The 16,651-nt window shown below is 42.9% G+C and overlaps 1 pseudogene; it reads right to left on the bottom strand.

Annotated features, from left to right (window-relative positions):
- Window positions 1–4,652: 4,652 nt before the first annotated feature.
- Window positions 4,653–15,240, bottom strand: LOC136099569 (photoreceptor cilium actin regulator-like; annotated as a pseudogene).
- Window positions 15,241–16,651: the final 1,411 nt, after the last annotated feature.

Here is a 16,651-nt window from a genome sequence, read left to right as displayed (position 1 = left end):
TTGCACATTTGCAATCCGAGTAATTTCTGGCTTATAGCTGCCTTCAATCACAATTTTATATGTAAGAAGAGGAAACGTATTTCATGGGGAAAACATGCCCTGCTTTTCAGACGGCAGATATATGTGCATTTACCCAGAACAGCAGTAGTGTTGTTTGTAACTTGTTTGTAGAGGATGACCTGACCATAAGGCCAACAACAGGTGAGAAGGGTTTCACAAATCTATTTATACTCCAGCCTGGGTGCCGTTCAGCCCAGAGCTATGTGACAACTCATTGCCATGGGCCAGTGCTTCCCAGCGTAATGAATTCCTGTGTAGCTGGAACAAGCGCTTCTAGGTTTGGCTCTGACTCCTGATGAACTGCGTGATCATTGACATTGCTGCCTCTTAAGAAATTGTTTAACAGTTTTGTTTCATAATCATTTGAATCTGCTAAACTTACATTTTAACGTGTAGCTGCCATTATTCCTGTGCCTTAGGAAAAAACACTTCACAGCCCAGTGCAAACCATAACATTCTGTCAGCATATTCTGCATGGTTGCCAGTTTCTGATGTTACAAAAGAAAATGCATGTGTGAGGTATGAATTAGGATTTTTGGAGGAAAAAAATCTATTTTATGTGGCTGTGTGTGTTTGCTTAGCTATCATCTAATCCTGGCCTAGTAAAGCCCAGGCAGGGTAGCATGATGGAGGGAAGAACAGTCCGTGAGCTTACAGGGTTGCCATTACCAGCAAAGCGAATATGTCTTTTTTGTTTTCCTTGGAGACAAAATCATGGAAACAGACTGCCTGTTTACCCCCCTCTCTGCTCTAATATTTTCTCAGATCTTTTTAAAACACCGTAGTAAAGACAGTGAAACTTGCTGTTGGAAGGGTAGTATTTTTCCCTCTCCTTGAAGTCACTGCTCTTTCACATCAGAAACATTTCTTAGTCTTCAAACATGGTAATAAACAAACGTGGATGATGCATGGTCCTCCTGATGGTGCTTCAGAGTACTGCTAAGTGCTTGGCTTACAAAATTAAATTTAGATATAGCTCAGGTCTTGGCTCAGTATTATGCAAATTTAGGAGGAAAAAACAATTGAGATAGAAACCTCAAGATAACTGGATCCATTGGGCCCTGTGCTAGCTTTCTGCTTACCTCTTTGCTGGGCTGGCCTGCCATCCCAAAATGGGTGGTGGGAGATGCTCAGCCCCAGAGCTGTTGCCTTGAACTTCTGGAGCATGTCAGTCTCCTGGGAAGCATCATCTGAAGAACAGAGACGCTCGCACAAGTTCTAGTCTCCTTTTCACTGCAAGGAGTCTAAATCAAACCCATCGAAGGACTCCTAAAGTTACTAGTACACTGTTTATTTAAAGAAGTGCCTTTCTATTTTTGCTGGTTTGTAAACAGCCTCTGTGGCAGTTACGACAAACTTCACTGTGTGGCTGGAGCAGACAGGCTGCTGAGCCGTTGTGTTGGGAATACACTGGGCATCTAAATGCCTACTGCGCTTGTTGTGTGTTTCCAGCAGCTTTTTTTTCTTTTATTTCCCTGTGGAAAAGCTTTTCCTAGCTCTTTGGCTGTCAAGAGAAATCTGCAGGGCTGGATGGGGAAATTGTTGCCTCGCCTGGGCTGGCAGAGCTCAGAGGTGCAGTACGTGCTTTCTCCCACTCTTGGCTATTGGTAGGATAAGTAGTTCTGAAGTCCTGAGGTTTTCAACATGAAGAATGTAGCATTGTAATTTTATTTCAACTGTCCATGGTGCTTTCTAGATTATTTCTTCATTTTGCACCTTAGAGATATCCTGTTACCAGCTGTTGTTAATGTGATACGTGGATCGACATTATATTTGTCTCAGATTCAGAATTAGGTAACTGCTTACCAGGAGCCCTGTGTCTGTCTGCAGAGCGCTGAGCGCCAGCCGAGCAGCCCTCATGCTCCCCATTGCCTGGTTTATCCACATGAAAAAGCGTGCTATGGAAGCCTACTGGTATGCCATTAACGCATGTACGTATATGCATGTGTTTTCTCTGAAATATGAGGATGAAAGGATCTGCATTGGATATCAGGTTATTGATTAAAAAACATCAGTATTAAAAAACTCCAGAGAGATGCATTACCTTGTGCCCTCAATGTCTATGGTAACTCTATTTACAAGAAAAGACACAACACTTCGAAGTGGAGGAAAACATTAAAAATATTAACAAAAAAAAAAAAAATTGTATTATACCGACAGGTTTAATTTAGAGTTTGAATATAAGACTCTTACACTGATATTGGGTTCAAGAGGCAGGAAGGCTGCAAGGTGCAAATTGCCCCATTAGGCTGACTTCTTAGAGTCACACTCAAAAGCCAAGCAGCCAGTGAATTTGTTGGTTTAGGTTTTACCTGTAGCGCCATGTCAGCCTTGCTATATATCTTTCTGTGTCTACTGGAATGCCTGGAAAGTTTTGTTCCCAGCTTTACAGTCACTGCCCTGGGGAGTCTCTTTAGTTTGGAGAAAAGGAGGCTAAGGGGGGACCTTATTAATGTCTATAAGTATATAAAAGGTGAGTGCCGTGAGGATGGAGCCAGGCTCTTCTCAGTGGCAAACAATGATAGGACAAGGGGTAATGGGATCGAGCTGGAACACAAGAGGTTCCACTTCAATTTGAGGAGAAACTTCTTCTCAGTGAGGGTGCCAGAGCACTGGAACAGGCTGCCCAGGGAGGTTGTGGAGTCTCCTTCTCTGGAGACATTCAAAACCCACCTGGACATGTTCCTGTGTGACCTCATCTGGGTGTTCCTGCTCCGGCAGGGGGATTGGACTGGATGATCTTCTGAGGTCCCTTCCAATCCCAAACATACTGTGATACTGTGAAGGACATTGCTGTGTTGGCAGCCCTAGGCCTCAGCTTTCATTCATTCATATGCTGAAGACCCAGTGGTTTAGTAATAGTAATAATAAATGAAGAGCAGCCTTTAACACTGAAAGCTTTCAGTTTCTTCTTAATTGCTATATAATCAATTCATCTATGCCTCAAGGAAAACTTTATTAAAGCAAGAGGGATTCATACAGAGTAAGACAGGCTTATAACCCCTTTCTCCTTTAAAAGAACCTTGATAAAGGCTGTACTCTATACAGTCTAACTCCAGAAATCCTCACAGGATTACTTAATGCAGTCACAGAGTGGAATATTACTAAAGAAAGGATGAGGACAGGTAAGCGGCCAGATTTTGAAATTCAGTATGTCAGTAAAGTGGAGAGCAATTAGGGATGGTGAAGGCTGCAGATAATTTTGTGCTTGCAGTGGTGGAACAGGGTATATGCAGGGCAGGCAGATGTGAGATGAACCAAAATGAGATCAGAGGGATAACGTGGTCCTGGGTCTTGACCACCTTGTCCAGCTGAGTGCCTACTGTCTGTATCTGCACATCTTTTTTTTGACATTTACATTTTCATTATTCATCCAAAATGGGCAAGAAATGGAAAGTTGGGATCTTTGCTCCAAACTTTCAGTTGATCCAATATACAGTAGTGAGTTTATATTTGTCTGAGGACAACATGGAAATGAGTCCCTAATCAATACTGCAAGCATTATGAAACCTGCAGTATCTTGCCCAGGAAGATCAAAATCTGAGTTTGAAGTTCATAACTGCAACAAGCATCTATACACACTGCAGTCATGATGGCACCGAGTGTATCTGCTGTGGATGGATTAATGATCTGCTAATCTAGAAGGATTTCTCTTCAGGAGATGTTGGCAGCTCCTTACTGATGAGACATGACAGTAAGAACAGGTTACTCTATCTCTGTGCTGAGATTTCTTTCCCTCCTACATAGAGCAAAGGGAACAACTTCTCAGAATATTCCTCTTAATGACGAAACTTCATAAATGATTATGAAATGCTTTGGGTGTTCAGAGGTGTGGCAACGCAAACACTGTGACACGCTGGTTTTATTGATAACCTGCGTAGTGCTGTCAACCAGATTGCTAATATCTGGAGTAGTTCTTGTCAAAGAAGTAACTGGAGTATAAGTAGTGCTTTCATGTTCTTGTGGTCTTCAGATACTGAGGGTATGGAATGACAAGTCCCTGCAAGGTCTGAGATGTGAGCAGCGTCACTGGAAGCAAGGGCACCTGCCAGCTTTTTAAAGGTCTGCAGATAAAGTGCCACACAGAGCTGTTGGCCACTGTTCTTGCAGCAGTGAAGCCCTGGCTGGAAAACTGATACTGCTTCACTCTGTGCTCAGCCCCTCTGCAATGAGACTCCACTGCAGCAGGTGCACTCTGGTTTTAATCCTTAGGGGAAAACCACTACCCTCTGCTCAAACTAGCCGTGGTTGCATGCAGGAACTCTACTAAACAGAGTACAAAATTGCCAGGTAGCTCAAGCTTAAATCAGGGCAGGGGAAGGGTGGAAGCACAGCTGATCTCTGCTCTGCTCTGTCAGTGTACAGGCTTGATCTTGTAGCCTAAAGAAGGCACGTTTGTGTAGTGGAAATGCAACCTTAATTGATGTACAAGTAAAACATAAAACAGGCTTGCACTGTGGTGAGGAGGAAGCAAATAGACTTTTTATAGCACAGGGCACTAGTTAGCGTACTAAGGAAGAAATCAGTAGTATAACATTGGGGTAAGATTTAAGCTGTTTGCATACAGAATGTAAGAGAGCTCAATTCATACCTTGCATATAAAAACTCTGATTTATTTACATCAGTAAAAAATAAATCTTAAATTTGAGTATGGTCTTATAAAACAATTGTATTCCAGAAAAATTACATTAATGAAAAATGAAAGTGTTGTCCAAAAAAACTGTATAAACATTTTTTTTTAAAGTGACCACCCAAACTATAATTTCCTCCATACTATAGTTACTCTTAATCTCATGCTTGCGATACAAATTGAAGGTAAACACTTTATTTGCAATAGTCCTGTACATTAACTGTACTGAAGAGAATCTGTTAGCTGTATGTAGTCACAAATTCATATTATAAAGTTGTAGATCGCTCCTGGAGAAGCTCTGTTTCTTGAATATAATTCTCTGTTTTCTGCAGCGTCCTTAGAGCAGCATCCGAACCCTTCAGCAGCTGCAGTGTTCAAGTGGGGTTGTGTTTGCAATGAGCCTCCTGACGACCATGGGCTTAGTCAAAGCTGGGAGAGATGCTGTGGTCGGATGACAGTTTGTGTGCCAGGTTTTCAGGGGAGCCTGGTTTTTGGGGGAAGATGCTTTGGCTGACTCCACGTCTAGCTGGCACATGTGTGAGGAGGTTTCCAGCCTGATTGCTGAATTGAAGTGTTGCTCCATGTGCCGCTGTAGCTCTTGTACCACAGATTTTGGTGCCTGGGGTATATAAATGAATACTTTCTCTCATCACCCATCATGGGTGCCGGGACATTTCAGCATGAAACCATAAAGAGACAAAATGATTGTAGCAGCTGAGCAGAAGTTGTCCTCCCACTCTGTCACATTTTCATCTTCAAAGCCACATTTAGGCATGCAAAGCGCTGACTTTCTGCTGTCATGTTCCTGATTTGGTTCCATTCTGGGTAGTTCCTGCCAGCAGAACAGACAAACTCAAAGTGCACGTGAATGTATTTGTATCTCTGTGTATCTGGGAGGGAGCTACACTTCTGATGAGGGGGAAGGCCAGCCTGCAGTTTGCCCTGCTGTTGATCTTTGCAGTACCCGCAGTGATTTCCCAGTTCAACAGGGGACGGTGCATCTGCCTGTGTGACTGCAAGGTGGATGTGTTGACATCTCCTGGCTGTACACTCTGGGTAAGGCTGCTGTACCACCTCAAGCTCACAAAGGCCTGACGATCCACAGCATCTGCTTACCGGGAGTTGCTTCTTTCTGTTCAATACCTCACCTTAAATATGACAATTAAGGTGTCAGAAGATGGCACTGAAATAATTGAAGAAGGATCGTTGTGATTAAGGCACCAGACTAAAACCTCAGGAGTTCAGTATCCAAAGCGGTCCTTTGTACAGCACAACATGAGTCTCAGTTCTCCCACCATGAAGGTGGCAGGAAAGGTTAAAAATCCTGTGTGAAGGCGGAGTGCCCAGATGCCACTATCATGAAAACCATAAGAAAAATTTAAACTATTCCTATCAAAATAGGACCACAAATGGCTTTTTTTTTTTTCCTGGATCTCATTCTGTGCTGAAGTTGCATATAAAATCACATCAAATTAAAGTAATTAAAATTACATTAATTCAAATTTGCATCTTAATTGTGATGATAAATGAGGTGAGCAAGATCCAGTAAATTCTGAAACTGTATTCCACTGTAAAAGCCTGGGATTAATCGACTGTAAAGAACTTGTGTTTTTATTAACAAACATCTGTCTAGACTCTTCAGTGAAATGACAATAAATCCCCTCAAACGGCATAAATCAGAAAGAATATAAATCTGTTTCAGGGAGAGCAGGGTTCTCTATGCTAGCATTCTCTTCTCTTTAAAAAAAAGAAAAAAAATACATGTCCTTAGGTGCCTCAGGATTCATAATGTTTGATTGGGCTATTACAAAACTACTCTAATCAGGATTAAGCCTTGTACCCTGGAAACTAGAGGTGATGAGATTATATGATGATCAAGGGTGATTTAGAAGATCAAAGCCTTTTTTGAGGGAATAAGGTCCCTAATTTTACTCCTTTAAAAGAGGTTATTTTGTTTTAACTTGTATTGGTCTTATTCTCTTTCTGCATGTTGACAAATACCCAGTGTAAAGATGTGGTTTTGCTGAAGCCATTGATGTTTTTGCAAGAAAAATCAATTGGTTCAGGATTTTACCTCCCCCCTGGAAATGTCACAACAGACACTTTTTACATAACTGAAACTTTGGTGCCTCCTGAATAAATAAATTGTCAAATATTGATAATTTCTGAAAGTTTTTGAACTCCTTTAGCCAAACAGCGAAACAAAGGACTTCTCTCTGGGTCCTGTCTTTATCAAATCAAATTGCCTCAGACTTGACCAACTGCGAAGTATTTCTTTTGCTCAGTGTAAATCTTCGAGTTGCGCCACGAAATGCAATCCAAAGAAGAAGCAGCTGCCTACCCCTCTACTGATATTTCACTAGATTGTTGGGACCAGTCTGGGTTTTTCCATGTGATGCCGTCATATTGTTTCCTAAAAAAAACAATGGAGCCAGGCTTTGGAGGTTTGGTTAAGGCCCCCTGGGGCCTCTGGCTTTGATTCTTTGCAGGTGCTTCTGCTGTCAGTCCCTCTGCAGCCCCTGGCCCACGATGTAGAGCTCGGGGTGGGACGCGGATCTGTTGGACTCTTTGATTTCGGGTACGCAAGGGCTGTTCCAAGAGTCGCCTGCTTTCCTAGGGCTCTCCTCCAAGCTGCAGAAGGAAAGATGCTTAAGTTAAGAGGCTAATGAATTGTGACTTTTTAAAACAGCACTGATTAGACCACATTAACCCTCAAAGCACAGATGCTGCACAATACTATGTAATTCCCTGTCTCCTGTGTATATGCACTGTACTGTTCACTCCCAAAAGTCTACTGGGAAGCAAACGTTTCATATGTCGAACCGGGGATCAGTATGAATCTGGGTTTACTTGCAGGTGGACACAGACTTGCACAAAAAGTCTTGTTCCAGACCCTGCTGGAGGAAAGGTCTTACCTCTGTTACACATCTGTTGAGTGAGGTTACAGTGATTTCTGAGTATGCCAACATGACTGTGGGATGCTGCAGTCAGGAGAACTGAGACACGGAAAGTGTAAATGATGTTCCTGAAGTCACACTGGCAATCTTTAGGGTCACAGGGACTTTATGAATCAAGATCTATTATAGCAGTGGAGCTAGTCATGTATGTCTCACGCCTTGGGCCTTCATGCTGAAATGTGCCCTGTGTTGCTGTAACTAATTAAAGTGGTTTAAGCTCAACATGAGTTATCTGGGAATCATTATTGTGTTTTAAGTATATAAACTGTTAAACTGTATTAGCTTTCAACTACAGACAAGCTGTCGTGTTCCTATTCTGACTGCTAGGAGTTTAATTATTTGAACTGAGGAAGAGATTTCTGATATGTGACCAGTCATGAAAATAATCCAGACCCAAATATCACCCAGTTGCAGAAGGTCTCACTTGGGCTACTTGCTTTCGGTCTGATTCAGTCAACACAATCCATCCTCAAGCCCTCCTCGAACAATATCTTAAAGGCATGTAATCTTTTATCTTTGTTCTACCTCTTGGGAGATTAGGAATCTTAATAAAATATTATTTTGTTTAACTGCACACACAGAAATCCTATTACAGATCAGCAAGATTTCTGTGAGCAGAGCGATTGTACATGTTATGCCTTGATAAGATGCCAATAGCTGCTGATCGCTGTCAAACGACCAAGCTTAGAAACCAGCAAAGTCAGCTCATTCTGTCCATGTACTGGCTGTCCATGTGGGAACCAGTTGTACTGACTTGAGCACTGAAACCTGAAACTCTCATCAAGTGCCCTAAGACTGGACACAAAAGCTCTAGCTCCCGCCTTAGGGCTAATGATGTCTTAAGTCCTGATACTCCTTAGAGAACAGGATGGGCAGGAGACAATCTTGGGAAAGAAATGCTTTTTGCCTTCTAGGGGATCAGCGAGTGTACAGGAGACATGCAAGTCTGCGTATAGCACTGACATTTAATGCCTGGCAACACCAGTTAGCAAGTGAGATGGAAGTCACCCCCCTTTTTTGGTGTTTCTTCTAAAATTGAGTGGGTGGGAGAGGATGCTCAGCTGCCTAATGAGAAACATGTTGCTTGTACAAGCTCCTCTCTTAAACAATCTGTTTCTCAGCAAATTGATGTTTTAATTGGGCATGGAAAAATTGGAGGACTCTATCCTTGAGTTTGGGAGCATAGTAGAAACTGGCTAACTCACTGATTTTCAAAATGTTTTACCTGTAAAAGAGTGATGCTATTGCAGGTTTGCCTCTGCCTCTCCTCCCTCCTGTGACTAGTGCTTGGAGCTGCTAATAACACACAAAACCCCCACACAGACAAAAAAATAGGCATTGTTATATTTGTAGAGGAGAGGTAGAGCAAGGGAAGGAATGAAGGAAAGGAGACTGACAGCTGGTTGGGAATAGCTTGTGAACTTGAGACCAGATGCAAACATGGCCAGAACGAGGAGGTTTAGGAGCACAACATCTGGTTTGGGGACACGTTTCGAAATTTCCCTCCGTCAGCTGAATGAATGGCAAGGCAGAGGAAGCCTTGTATGCTTAATGAACTTGAAGGAGAAAGACGGACCAGGGTATGGTGGTTTGTCTCTTATGGCATCTGCTGCAAGAGCAGGGGTCGGCATCTGTGCATGGGGATGTGGCGCTCACAGCTGTGGCAACCGTGCTGGTCCCCAGTGACTGGAGATGAGCAGCAGTGATGGGAGGAGCTCTTGGAGCTTCTGCCTTATGCTGGTTCCTAAAACAGTTCTCTGCCCATCAGTGTATTTGCTGTGATATTCAAATAAGGCCATTTGATGTAAGGTCTGTAAAAGCTTCCTCCAGGCAGCTTATTTTAAATGTAAGAAAACACACGGTAGTGTATTGCATTTTAAATCACTGTATGTGGCAATTAATGGGCCAATTTTCCCTTTTGCTTATATTGATATAAATTTGGACTAACTCAGCAGGACTACTTTTGATGTCCATTTGTATAAATGGTAAGTTGAATTTGGCTCAGGATATATGTCGTTCTTCCAAAATGCTGTATATCATAACACTAGCATATATAATTTTTTTCATGAAAGGGAAGATTTTATTTACAGTGGTTTGTTTTGGTTTTTTTTTATATTACTCTCTATGCTCTGACAGACTACAATAGAAAGATAATACACCCCATTTAAGTATAAATTAGCTAACAATTTATAAAAGACTGTTTTTCACATTGATCCATAAAACTGCCAGGGCTTTTGTCTTGCAAGGTTTGATATAAAGCCTCTTCTGAAAACATTTATATCTGCTAGCAGGCACTGGAGTAGGCAAAGCTGACTTCACATAGTACACAACAACAACAGAAAACACAGCAACAACATATAGGACTTTTAGGAAACTTTCAAATGTCAGAATATATTGCAATATTAGAACTGGGAATGCAAACCGGTCTGCATTTCTCCGTGTTCTTCACATGTTTTGTTCAGCACTTTTCTCTACTGTCCCTGTGGGAAACTTGATCCTTTTTCTGTCTCTAGGGAGGGAATTCCTGGACACCTTACTTCAGTGCCTATGACTGTCCCTTTACTCATTCAGTATCCAGGACTGTCCCAGTATTTACAATGTGCGGAGTGCTTGTGCACTTACAAGTGCAGTTTTGTCTCCTGCTAGTGTTGGTCTTGCAATCTCTGCTCATGGGGATGATTCACATGATTTCAGCTGTTCTCTGGCAAGAGTAACAATATTCCTCACATGAGGAAAGGCTGCCTGAGAAGGGTCTTAATCCTCTTGCGTAGCTTAGAGCTTAATGGACTTAAACATCCTAAGATGCTAAGAAACTAGAATAACAACCCTTTTTACTTCCGGGCTGTTACACTGATCTTTGAGTATTCCCAAATACCATTTCTGTTTCCTAGCTGGCTCTGAGTTGTTGTTTTGTTTTTGTTTTTGTTTTGTTTTGTTTTGTGTGGGTTTTTTTGTTTGTTTGTTTTTGTTTGTGTTTTTTTTTTTTTTAAGTGGTAGAGAGAATTTAAAGGTAAGCCCAGATTTTTTTAAAAATGGCCACCAATGCTTGCAAACATGGAACTGGTGTGTTGATGCTTCAATTTCTTTAAACTGACTTTTTCAGAGCAATTAATCTTCAGTAGCCATGGGAGGTTTCTCCACTTTGAAAACTGGGCTTGGGCTGTGGACTCATTAGACTTGAAATTGGCACCTAGTTCTGAAAGCCTACATGAGAAGCTCAGAAGCTCACATTATCTGTCATTCTTGCCAGCTGATTTGAAACATTTTAATAGAGATATCAGGTGAACAGTTTACTGGCTTAGAAGCTGAAGTTAGGAATGATACCCTTCCTCTTGGTCCAAGCCTACCTCCTAATGGTTATTTAAAGATGTGTGTAACCTGATGGTTACTTCAGAGCTTTTAAGAATTGAATGTGGCTATCTTTAGCCCCCATGCAAATAAGAGAAGTTCTGTGCCATGAAACCAACACTGAATTTTCCCTGGGGTACCTGTCACAGCAGATATGTAAGTGTAAGGCTTGAGCAACCCATGGAAGCTTAACTCCTCCCTGTATTCATACTGGCAGACTGAAATCTGGGGTGAGAAAATAGAACAGAATATTTCAGTTGGAAGTGATCTACAACAATCACCTAGTGCAACTGCCATGGTATCTTTGCCCAGCTGTCTGTTCTGCACATGAAGAGAGCACTTTTCTGGGAAATCTCTCAACGACATTAAATTCTCATCAGGAGCTCAGAAAGCCAATGCAGTGCTACCCTTCCGCTTCCTTGGCCTAGAGTGGGAAGTTTCTTACCTTGCGTGGTTAAGCGCGGGTTCACTGCCAGATGTCACGGCAGCTGGAAGACGAAACAGGACCCCTGGTCGGCGGTCAGAGAAACTTCTCCTCACAAACGGCTGAGGATTGGCAGCGCTCAGGGATAGCTTTCTGGTCCGGTCTCCAGGCTGCCGGAAAAGCAGGCTGGTCTTTTGGGAAAGTGATGAAGCTTCAGGCTGACTGGTCGCTTCCACAGAGGGTTTGGTGGGTTCCTGTGGAGGTCTGGCTTCAAATAAGGAAGAGGTGGCTGGGCAAAATATCGAATGAACATTGCTGCCTCTCTTGGAGGAGGAGAGCTGGTGCTCATCTCCAGCATCCAGCCCAGGTCTTGGCCCCTTGTAGGAGCGGGATGGGGAGGTTGGTGGGGAAGGAGCGGTGGAGAACGGTGGGGGACTTGCATCTCGGCGGTAGGCTGGGGAGCCCAGCATCCGGTATGGTGTTGGCGAGCTTTGCTTGTGTCCCGTGGGAGGGCTGAGCGGTTTTCGCTGGGGTGGTGGAGAAGGCAGCTTCTTCTGTGAGGGTGGGCTGGGCACCCTGGGACTTGCGGGGGGACTCGGTTTCCTTTGCGTGGTGGGTGAGCTTGGTTGCGGGTTGCTACAAGCCTGCAGAGAGCGTCTGTGGTGTGTTGGGGGGCTAAAAAGCCGTTTCTCCATTGGTGGAGAAGGAGGAGGAGGAGTTCTCGTTGGGGAGACCCTCCTGGCAAATGCTGAGCCTTTTTCATTTCTCCTGAGCAAATCAGGAGAACCTTGCTTCTGGTACTGCACCAAAGTCGCAGGTGAATTGGGCTCTTTGCTCTCTGAGCTGTTGATGTGTGGTTTTGAAACCCCACTGGGATTTTGAAGAGGAATGATTTTATGGGTTTGCTTGTACAAACCTGCAGCCTCTTTCCTCTGGGTTTCCAGTATCTCCTCCTGGCTAGGTATGTGCACACTGGTAGGGTTCAGCTCCAGAGAGTACCTCTGCAGTTTCTCGTCCCCTGCTCCTGTATTCCTTAGACCTTTATTAGTGATCGCACTGGGGCCACTGATGTTTTCACTTGGCAGTAAGTCAATGGACTGGACAGAGGCTTTCATTTTTGGGGAAACTTGTGCTCTCTTAGCAGCATGAAATTCTGTTTTGGCAGGCTTTTTGGCATCTTCTGAAGAGTTTCCTTCTATTTTTGCAGTTTCTTCAGGCTCAGATAAATCGAAACACGTGTCCATTAACATTTCAGGTGGTGGTGGTGGCAGGTTCTCAAGGTCTTCGTCAGCTTCTTCCTTTGTGTCCTTCTTGCTTAATTCTGCAGTTAGTGCAGGAGGAAAGGCGTTTGGAAAGCTAGAAGAAACTCCATTGGCGTCTGAAGGGTCCGTGTCTTCTACTGGTGAAATACGATGCTTAGGATTTAAAGGTGCCAGGCCTCTCTGGAAAGGAATGGTGGGTGGAATAACTGGAAGTCCAAATTTTCTGAGGCAGGCCTTCAATTTGCTAGAGGACCTGGCTGTAACTTGTTCATCCTGTAAATAGGGTGCTGCTCTTGATTTCCAAGGCTCTGGGTTGCTATGTGTATCCTTCTTCTCATAAAACATTTCAAGCCTTTTGCTGAGCTCTTTCTGAGTTCTCTGCAGCTCTAGGAGGGTCAGGTCCTCTGCCTGGCTTCTGAGGGACTCCTCTGACCTGGACCGTCGTTGTTTCCTGAAGGTTTTCTGTCTGCCCATTGCTGTACTGGGCCTTGTTGTTAAAACCGCTCTTCCACTCTCATCCTCTGTCCATTCTTTATGTCTGGATTTAGCTGGGACAAACTTGAGTTTTTCACTGATGGCATATTTCATCTTCAGAATAATTTCCTCTCTCTCTGCATTCTCTGTCCTCTTGATGGACTGTCTTTGCGTGTTATCAGTGACTGCAGGTGAAGACAGGGGCCTCCTCGGCAGGGCATCCTTCCCCATATCTGATAAACTTGTGTTGTCATCATCCTCGCCCAGGGTGCTTCCCTCATCATCTTCATCATCATCATAAGGAAAATCTGTTGATTCACATATTTTGAAATGTTCATCTTCCTGAATAGAGTCAGACTGGAAGGAGTTATAGGAATGACTTTTTCTCAAGTTTGCATATTGGGGCGTGGTAGAAATGCCTTCTGGTACTCTACCCTGACAAGAAGTTGCTTCTTTACTCCGCACAGATGAGTAAAATATATCTTTAAAATGCCTTTCAAGTGCACAGTCATGGGATGTGGCTGTGCCTGGCGACATTGTCCCATCACGCACTGTTCTGGCATACTTTTGGGATGGATGTCCCTGTGCATAGGAATCACAGCTTGCTTGTCCTCCATGCTGGCTGAGAGCACTGAAGTCTTTGAGGGATTCGTTGTCCACGCAAATGCCACTGTCCTCAGAGCAGAGAGTCCTGTCATCACCCTGGGACTGAGAGGATCTCACTGCTGAGGCTTCAAGCAGCCTCACCATCCTCAGCAGGCGCTCATCAAAGCTTTGCTTTGCTTTCAGTTTTCCTTCCAGGTTGCTTGCAGCAGACTGCAGGTAGCTGCATGTTTCCTGCAGGGCGTCAGACGTGAGAGAGGCCAGTGTCCCACTCACTAACTGCATTTTATTGACTGTGTACTGCAGTAGTTGTTGCAGAAGATCAGGGTGCTCCTTCAAATCACCTTTTTCTGCTGGCCATGCCAGATTCCCACCTATGTCTTTGAGGAGACTTTCACCATCACTGGCAATTTCTTCCAAGAGCTGGTTGATTTCATCAAAACGAAGCACAAGAAAGCTTACCATCTGCTGTAGGAAGAGTTGAGTTTGGGTAGCCTGGTTGGCCATATGAAGTATAGTTTCATATTTCAAGAGGTTGGGATTTAAGTAGGTGTATGCACTCTGATGAGCCTTAACAAGCAGTTCTGGGAAATCTACTTTTTTCTCTGTCTCGCACGGTGACGAAATGGACTTTTCTTTACTTTTGCTAGATCGACCTTGTTTTGCCAGCTTGTGATTTTTTGCTTCTTTCCTTTCTTGGGAATTTGCTTTGCATTGCTTTCATCCTTGTCATCCCAAATGAAAGGTGACGCTTCTGATTCACAGGAGCTTTGCTTTCTGATCTGTATGGCCTCAGTGATACTTTTTTGAGACTCAATCAGTTTGGACATAACAACTTCAGCATCTGTGGCTGTCCTCTCAATTTCCTTGTCTTCCCTGGAAACTTGAGGATCTGAATGGGCCTTGGAAGATAACTGCAAATCATCTTTGTTGTCCTGGTCCGATAATTCATCCTCCTTTTCTCTCAGGTATTCTTTCCCCTGGATCCTATACTGGTGGAATTCATCAATATTGTAGCAAGATGAACCTTTAACAAGCAGTGGGATTCCTTTATCTCCCGGATCAATACGCAAAACACTTTTGGGTTTATTGAAAGCCTTAAGACCACTTCTTGCAATTGTATTCTCAATCTCATTGTGAGAGGGTGTGCAGCCCATCCTTTCTCTGTCTTTGGCTTTATCTTTGATTAAAAATCCAAATGAAATAGGAAAAATACAACAAAAATTCAAACTTACTGTTTCATCCTGAACTGCAGACTGGCATTCTTCTCACAGCTTTTCCATCACAATTCCAGTTTTGTTGTTGGTTTTCATTGCTGTTTGCCTCAAAATCTCACGTGCTCACTGCCCAGGATCTTCTCTTGAGTTGTGCACTGCCTCATTTTATGTTCCCACTCAGGTTTTCTTCTTCAATTCAAAAAAAGAAGTGTGAAAGCTCTGCTGGATTTAGAGCTAATGGATTAAGAGGACTTGTGTGCCTCACTTCTGTCTTGACAGATGTCCACTACAAATAAGAGTTTAAGTTCATTAGGGTAAGCAGGCACCAGCCAGTCAGCACCCGTGTTGTATTTATTAAGGCAGTTTTTTTTCTGCACTATATTGGGAGGCAAAGGGACTTGGTAACTGTCCCTCCTTTATTTCCCTTGTTGCAAAAGCATAACACACGCTGAATGCAGAGATTCAAAGGAAGATACTGTAGTTTAGAGGCCTTTTTGAAGGGAAACTATTTGAACAGGTGCATAAATGATACTCCTGAACTAAGAGAAAGGTGACCTTGACCAAGTATACTTCTATGGGAGAGTACAAGACACGAAATCCAAGGGGTTAGAGACACCTGTTAGACTTCTGCCTTGAGGGGCTTCAATTTTTTCCCCTGCTTGCCAGTGACAAGCTGTTTACTCTTCCTTCTAAGACTTCCAAACAAGATTTTGATTTTTTTTCTTCCCCTCAGTTGATAATTCTTGGAAAGTGGTTTTTTTCCTCTTCTAGATAGTTTCACAACCTGAAAAGGTGAACTGCACGATAACAGTATTTATAGAATAAGTTTTGCATATGTTGTCGAGATGGTATTTGCCTCTAATGGATCTAAACTGTAAAATTTTAGATGAAAGAAAAATTAAATCCAAATTCATATTTTCCTTCCTCTGAGTGTCTTGGGATAAAATCTGAATGTTTTCTTTGCAGTCACAAAAGTGATTTGCTTACTTTTATTTCTTTTCATCACTTAGGGCTTAGTTCTCTGAACTGCAAAACTTTATGGGTTAAAACTATAAGAAAAAAGCTAAAAAATTAAAAACACAGACCCATTTCTGAAAAAAAAACACCAACCAACCAACCAAACCACAAAACTGTTGTTTGGTTCACTTCTGAGATCAGAACAGAATAATCCTTTCTGAAAGAGAAATTTAAGAAGCCAAAGTAGGAATTGAATGAAGCAGAAGATATTTATCTTTTCCAAGTATTGATTTATGAAGGGTGGTATGTGGATGAGGGTGAAAATAGCAATCCCCCCCACGCCAGTTTCCCTTTTCATTACTCAGACTGGCCTAAGTGGATTAGTCTTCTAATTTCCAGATACAGCTTTTCTGCCAAAGGTGGCCATTTCTCAGTGTCACAAGGTCACAGACAGCAGTGGCCAAATCTAATGCTGGGTAGACACCTGCAGCTTCTCTCTAGATTTCTAACTGCATGGTTGAGGGTAACATGTCTGAATCCTAAAAATCTTTGCATGCTACCAAGGCTATAAAACATTCTTAGACTTTAACGAACAGCTTACATGATTCATTCCTTGGTGCTGGACTGCAATAGCTGCATGGAAAGTTGTTATTCTCTGTAGCCTTGTTGTTGAAATCTCTTTTTATGTTCAATGGGGGCAATAAAATTATTGTGTTTGT

The sequence above is a fragment of the Patagioenas fasciata genome, chromosome 3, assembly GCF_037038585.1.
Source record: "Patagioenas fasciata isolate bPatFas1 chromosome 3, bPatFas1.hap1, whole genome shotgun sequence".
Lineage (NCBI taxonomy): Eukaryota > Metazoa > Chordata > Aves > Columbiformes > Columbidae > Patagioenas > Patagioenas fasciata.
The sequence above is the reverse complement of the archived record's forward strand: the minus strand, read 5'-3'. Positions and strand labels throughout refer to the sequence as shown.